General features: G+C 35.2%; 1 long non-coding RNA gene across 1 annotated transcript; it reads left to right on the top strand.

The window, feature by feature from the left end:
- LOC109331031 lies at positions 1,890-4,660 on the top strand. The gene is made up of 4 exons (XR_002105725.1): positions 1,890-2,060; positions 2,147-2,393; positions 4,170-4,211; positions 4,291-4,660. It is a non-coding gene; the product is annotated as an uncharacterized LOC109331031 (long non-coding RNA).

The following is a 6,675-nucleotide window of genomic DNA, read 5'->3' as shown; positions in this document are numbered from 1 at the left end:
AGTTTTTGGACTGTTGTCGGACCCAAATTCGTCAGAATTCGGCTTAAAAACGTGTTTTCATTTCCGTAGCTCAGAATCAAATTCCGATTGCGCTTTTGGCTTCGAAATATTATTTCGATTCAGGATAGATATCAAGTTTATCCAAAATGCATTTCTAAATATTTTTCCACTCGGAATTCGGCATTTCAAAATTCTGACCGTAATCGGAAGATTTTAATATCCAACCAAGTATTAGCCGACAATACTCGGGAATGGTCTCATCGCGAATGTTTCGCCAAAAAGTCACCTCATGTTCCCAAGTGAAACTTGTTGGGCAAGCAAGCAAAAATAATCATTTTTTACACTAAACCCCTTAAACCCTTCATCTAACCTTTCACCATTTAATCTTGGAAACTCTTGGCTTGCCTCTCTAAATCTGATTCAATTCTTTTAAAAGAGTCACGCTAGTTAGAAAACCCTTGGCTTGCCTCTCTAAAGCTGATTCATTGCACCTTAAAAGAACCATTTAACTTGGAGAACTCTTAGCATTTCATTTCATTTTTCTCTTCTTCATTCAGATTTTTCTCAAGAACTCCAACGTAAGTTCTTAGTTCTTTGTTCCTAATCTCTTAGAAATCTAGCCATTCATTGTTTTCAATATTCGAGTAAGATGTTTATGCGTATGTTACGAACATTTTCAACCGTTAAAATTTTCTAAAAAAACCTTCATATCTCTTGTTATACGCAAGAGCGTGAAAAATGAGTTTTCGTGAATCTAGAAATTGTTGTTTTGAAACCATGAAATCTTGTTGTTCATGGGGCTATTTTAGTGTTTGAAAATATGCATATTGTTTATGTTGATGAAAGATGATGATTTTGAAATCAAAGAATACTTTAAATCGAAATGTCGCTTTGATCATGAGATCAATCCTTGTAAAAAGGTGTTGAAATGATCATGAACCGATAGCAATCGGGAATGAGACTTTCGAGGATAAATGATGGTTCAAGAATATTAATCTTGGACCGGATGGATGAAAGTCTCAGATGCTCTTAGAATGGATTAAAATGATGTTTTTATCTTAGAGTTAGTAGGAAAACGATTTAACTAGCGAATCATTGATTTGTGTTTTGTATCAGTTTCGAGACGTTCGAAGTGGGACAACCGATCCATTCACGGAAAGGGAATCAACCACACTACAACCCAAGGTGAGAGAGAATACATCGTGACATAGTGGTGTCCAAATATAAAACTATCTCAAAAGTTGAGAGTTATTTCTGTTTTGTTAGAAACTCATACTTAACCAAATGATTTCGTGTCTAGATTAAGTATGATGTTTCTTTAGGCTGAATGTCCCTAAGATAGTATAAAATATCAAGTCTCGTGGTTATTATCCGTGAAGGAATACCACTCGAGAAACTAAAACGCTAGGAATAAAAAACAGTGGAGATTTTTGATCTGGTAGCCCAAAAGGGCGAGGAATTAGTCCTGGAAACCTTACTACCCTCACCTGGGCGAGCCAGCTTAGATATAATATTGGTCGTAGACCTTCTTCTCATTTTCAAATAAATTAGAGACGACTCAAATCATAATCTCACTATAAAAATTTCATATTTAACTTAATAATATAGTAATGCGTTATTATTTCTTTTGGTTATAAAAGGAACAATTTTTATTAGATTTTGTTAGAAACAGATATTAGTAACGTTTGTAGGATAAAAACATATTATTATTATTTACCATATGAAGTATAGCTATCTTATTTCAATTACCAAAACAAACATCTTAAGCAATATTAAATATATAATATAGGAACATAAGTAAATGCATAGAAATATAATAATTAAATAAGTAAATAAAAGGTTCACTAAAAGAAAAAGGGCAGGGTATACGGGTTCCTGGTACCCAAAATCTGAAAGGGATCCAAAATCCCCAAAAGGGATTCAAAATCCCTAATTCTATCCTTTCCTCCATCTTCTTCTGCATTGGCTTGTCCTCTCTCCACGCGACCTTCATGAAGACCGGACAGGGTCACCGGAGATAGTTTCCCTTCTTCTTTCCGGGGTCTAGCAACGATGATAAGGTACGGTGTTGTCTTCTCTCTTTCTCTTTCTTCTTCGTTTTTCTTTCTTCCTTCGTTTGATTGGTTCGGGTAATGGTGATTTTTAGGTTGTTTTGGGGTTTTCCAGTGAATGAATCGAAGTAAAATGAAGACGAAGTGGGAAGGTGGTTCGCGGTGGTTTCTGGTTTGGACTCCTGTTCTCACGGTGGTCACCGAAGTAAGGTAGGGACTCGATTGTCCCTTTTCATCGGCGATTAGCCTCGGTGAGAGAAGGCTATGGCTGAGGATGGTTCATGACAGCATCGGAGTGGTCTCGAGTTGCATCTCGACGCCGATAGAGCATAAGGGAACTCGGTAATGACCTCTACTCCTCTTCTATTTAGTCCTTACAGCGTGAAATTAGATGATTATGAAATCTTAATTTTTGGGTTACCTCTATGCGTTTCATACTATCAAACAAGAGTGTGTTATGTAAAAAAGGGAATCACCCATAGTTTTGGCCAATTATATGTATATGCATTTCTGTCTGTAATGCTATGAGTAAGGGATGAAGGAATTACCTGAAAGTGTGCTTTTTTTTTTACTTCCTGAATGTTATGCCCCTGTTTCTGATTTCTCTGTATCGGCATATATGTGATATTTGTTTTCTTTCTCTTCTTTTGATAACTGTTTTGCTACGTTGTAATCTGTTTCTTTGGTTTTTCTATGCTGTAATCTGGTATATACTTTTTGTGTGCACTTGATATCTCTGCATATGCTCTCTGATCCTGCCTCTCCCTCTGTGCATGTGTTATGGATGATATCAGTATGCTTTCTCTGCTTGCTTTGTTTTCTATATTTATTCTCCCCCCTTTCTCTTCTGGTAATGTCTCCTTTTATAGTCATTTGAAGGAAGACCCTGAGGTTGCCCATTTCAATCCAGTAACCTGGAAGGTTTATGCTCCATGATTTCCCTTTATTGTTGCCATTAGGCTGATTCTGTAACTGAAATGGTTTATTTGTGCCTGCTGAAGTCATGGCTGTTTTTTTATCTTTGATAGCTATTTAATCTATGAAGGGTAACTAAAATGATTGATTATGCATCCTCTGAATATCCATTAACTGGAATCAGTGGTAATCTTTCTGCCATTACTACCTTAAAAGTGTAACTGTAGTCATATTTATTTGCAATTGTGTACTGAAAAGTTAACAATATAATCTTGCATCTTTTGGTGTACCATTTTAGTTAGACTTTTACTGATTCCCGCCTGACTTTCCTTTATCTTCGTTAGAACATGTAACCGAAAAGGGATATGCCATGTGGCTTGCCATTGCTTATTGCTTTGATTTGTTCTCTGAATGATTACTCTTCCTGAAATTACTCCATAATTATTTTCATTCATGTTGATTGTGAGTCTATGTAACTGTCGAGAGTTTTTTTTTTCCGCCAATGATTGTCTCTGAAACAGAACCGCTACTTTATATCTGTTGAGGGCCACTTGGAATTGTGCTGAATGTCTTTTAACATGTGTAACCGAAACAGAGTGGTAATTGGTTAACTCACTATGTCTCTAATTATTCTGTCTAATCACACTGGATTTGATGCCTGTGTATGGCTCGTTGCGTTGTGTATAGGCTCTTCTGTTATGTGGTATGTTCGCTGATTATTGAATCATGATCTTATTTGTATAGCTTGATTGAGTTAATTATGTTCTGTTAACATTGTGACCCAGAGAACATAGTGCGTTCTATAATGAATATTATCACCCAATCATGATCTGGATTTAATATTTTCTTTAATAGCTTCTATAGGTTATTATATATTCAAGTGATATTCTGGTAATGTTACAGGCTATTATTTGTACTTATTTTGTTGGGTTTCTCATAGTACAATACTTGTGTTATATAAAACTCGTCTAATCCCCATGGGTTTCTCAATTTGTACTTATTTTGTTGGGTTTCTCATAGTACAATACTTGCTTCTAATAATCAGGTTTTTTTGTTGTCAATATGATTTTTGCATCCTTGATCACTGTTAAAATGAATTCCCTTGACAAATTGAGATAGAATTTTCACCCCGTTTGTTCATTTTCACATGAAGGTCTTCCGAACCTCTGATTCAGTTTTAATTATTGTTTTCTGTTTCTTCAGGCAACACGGTCCTTGAAAAATGTCAGGGAGATGTGGACTGAGGTATGCTTTGTTCCTTTGGATTTAATTCCCATGCACTTGTTATATCAGCCAATGATCTAATTGTTGTGTGTACAATCAGGTGCCGAAGATGGGTAAGGGAAAGAAAAAGGCTCGGCCAGTTAACAAGGACAGATTCATCATCAAAATGTTCCTCCGTGGGGATTCTGTTATCATTGTTCTCAGAAACTCCAAATGAGCTTATATAGCATCACTATCTGATATGGATGTAATTGGTTTTGTAGTATTTGTCATTTTGTTATGCTCTTGGTCTGTCTAGACTTTCATGCCATCTGAAAGTTTGTTGCCATGTTGAGATATTAGCAGAGGATGTAGTTGGTATTTTCATGTTGACCTCGTGAACAGTTTTAAAGAATTCATAGATACCATACCCTTTACAGTCATGTACATTCTAATCCTTTGATTGTATGAAAATAGTTTTTAACATGTAAGGATCTCTATCAATTCTGCATTATTCATAACATCAAATATCGTTGTGTATGATTTCTACTGAAAGTTACAATATAACAACCTTTTCTATACCATATTGTCTTTAATAGTTAGAAGATAAATTGACAATTGTATTAAGATTTGAAGTTCAAAATTTTGCTTGTTATAGTTAAATATAAAAAAAGTAAAAGTAATCTAAAAGGACAATTTCTGAAAGTGCCTCGTTTTCTTATTATATTTTTTATGAAAACTTAAAAAGGTGTAGATTTTTTTGGATCAATAGGAAACTAGATTTTTTTAGATTATCCACCACATTGAAGATTTAATTTGAAAGAGTATCATCAATTAAGTCTAAATGTACTTTGCATTATGAATTACCTTACATCACGAGAAAGATATCGGATAGGATAAAATTGAGTGTTTACAGTTGTCCCTCTTTATTTATTGTTTACTAGATAGCAAATAAGTTGATGTTTGAGTGTTATCTTTGTAAGCAATTAGTAAAGAAATGAATGCAAATTTTGTTACAAATAGGCGAAAACAATGTTCACGACACAAAAATCTGATAGAGAACGTGGTGTTTATTAATGGATCATGAAATAAGAAAAATAATTGTGAGAACGCGAGTCGGTTACTGCCGAAACTCATAAACTTACATCAGGCTCGAGGTCCTGAAAGTGTAATTTTAAAACGAGAACGCATGTCGGGTACTGCTGGAACTCGATAGAATAAAAATTAAGTGAGAACGCAGGTTGGGTGCTTCCGGAACTCGAGGCAATAAAATGGTAAATGCGAGAACGCACGTCGGGTGCTGCTGGAACTCGAGACAATGAAATTTAAGCGAGAACACAGATCGGATACTGCCGGAACTCGCCTATCGGTAGGTTGAGAGGGATTGGGTTGGCTTGAGCTAGCCTACTTTCTACCCGTTGTGGCCTAAAAACAACTTTTCTGCAACGAATTTTATGAATAGATGCATGATATGAATGAGATGCTTTTTTAATTAGTGTATATATAGTACGAAGTAGGTGGTTTTTGCTTGGAGTGTTTGCATTATTTATTGACAAAATCATGATTTGTTTTTATTTTACATGTCTGTCATCAGTGAGTTTGCTTTTGAGCATCCTTACAACCTGAAGTTCCAACTTCAATGAGTTGTGAAGCCCTTTTATATAGATATGATTTCAGCTCTTCTTTATGGATAGCCATACTGCTCGATTACTTGTTCTGATTGATTATCGCAAAAGGTCATATTATTATTCATCAGTGTATTTTCACAAAAACAACTCATGCACTACTATATGAGGGATAATGAACGAGGTAGGAATTTGTATTGATATTAACATACGGAAGTACAAATTTGAAGGGGTTTTAAGAATGGGTGTATGACATCTCTATCAACTTTCTATAACAATGATAACATTAATTTCCCCTTGCCAAGTTTTGAACTTCGTTAAATTTTTGTCTCCTCAAAATTTTTGCCCTAGTGTCTTGCCAAAAGCGCAATTGTTCAACAGATTTGTCCTTGCGTCTTGTTATGAATTTATTGGATGGGACTGATCATTCAATAAATTGTCCCAGTATTTGCTCATCAATCTGAATCCTTTGAATCACCCCATAATCTACTTCAGGACCTTTGCTACAGATTTATTGGAGGAGCTTGCTCATCCAAGAAATTTGCCTCAGTATCTTTCTTTGATGTCTTCCTAACTGATGACTCTTTCGATTGAGAACGACTTTTTTTGATAATAACCCCTAACTTTTGCTTAGGCCGCCCTTTTAGGTTTTCGACCTAACGGGATGTTCTTTTTCTCATTTTTACTTGTTAGAAATATTGGTGTAATGATCATTTTGTGCGAGTGTTGGTTTAATGAATGCATTTAAAATATTTCTCTTTGGAGTCAGTTTGCTTTTTTACCCTTAGCGTGGTTCCAAACAAATTATTCCTCAACAAGGACTTTTTGGGCTTGAATCGTGGTCTGCTTAAATGGTTTTCAAAAAAATAGATATTAAGGCT

This window comes from Lupinus angustifolius, chromosome LG17 (assembly GCF_001865875.1).
Source record: "Lupinus angustifolius cultivar Tanjil chromosome LG17, LupAngTanjil_v1.0, whole genome shotgun sequence".
Classification (NCBI taxonomy): domain Eukaryota; kingdom Viridiplantae; phylum Streptophyta; class Magnoliopsida; order Fabales; family Fabaceae; genus Lupinus; species Lupinus angustifolius.
Note: the sequence above shows the minus strand (reverse complement) of the source record. Positions and strands in the feature narration are given on the sequence as shown.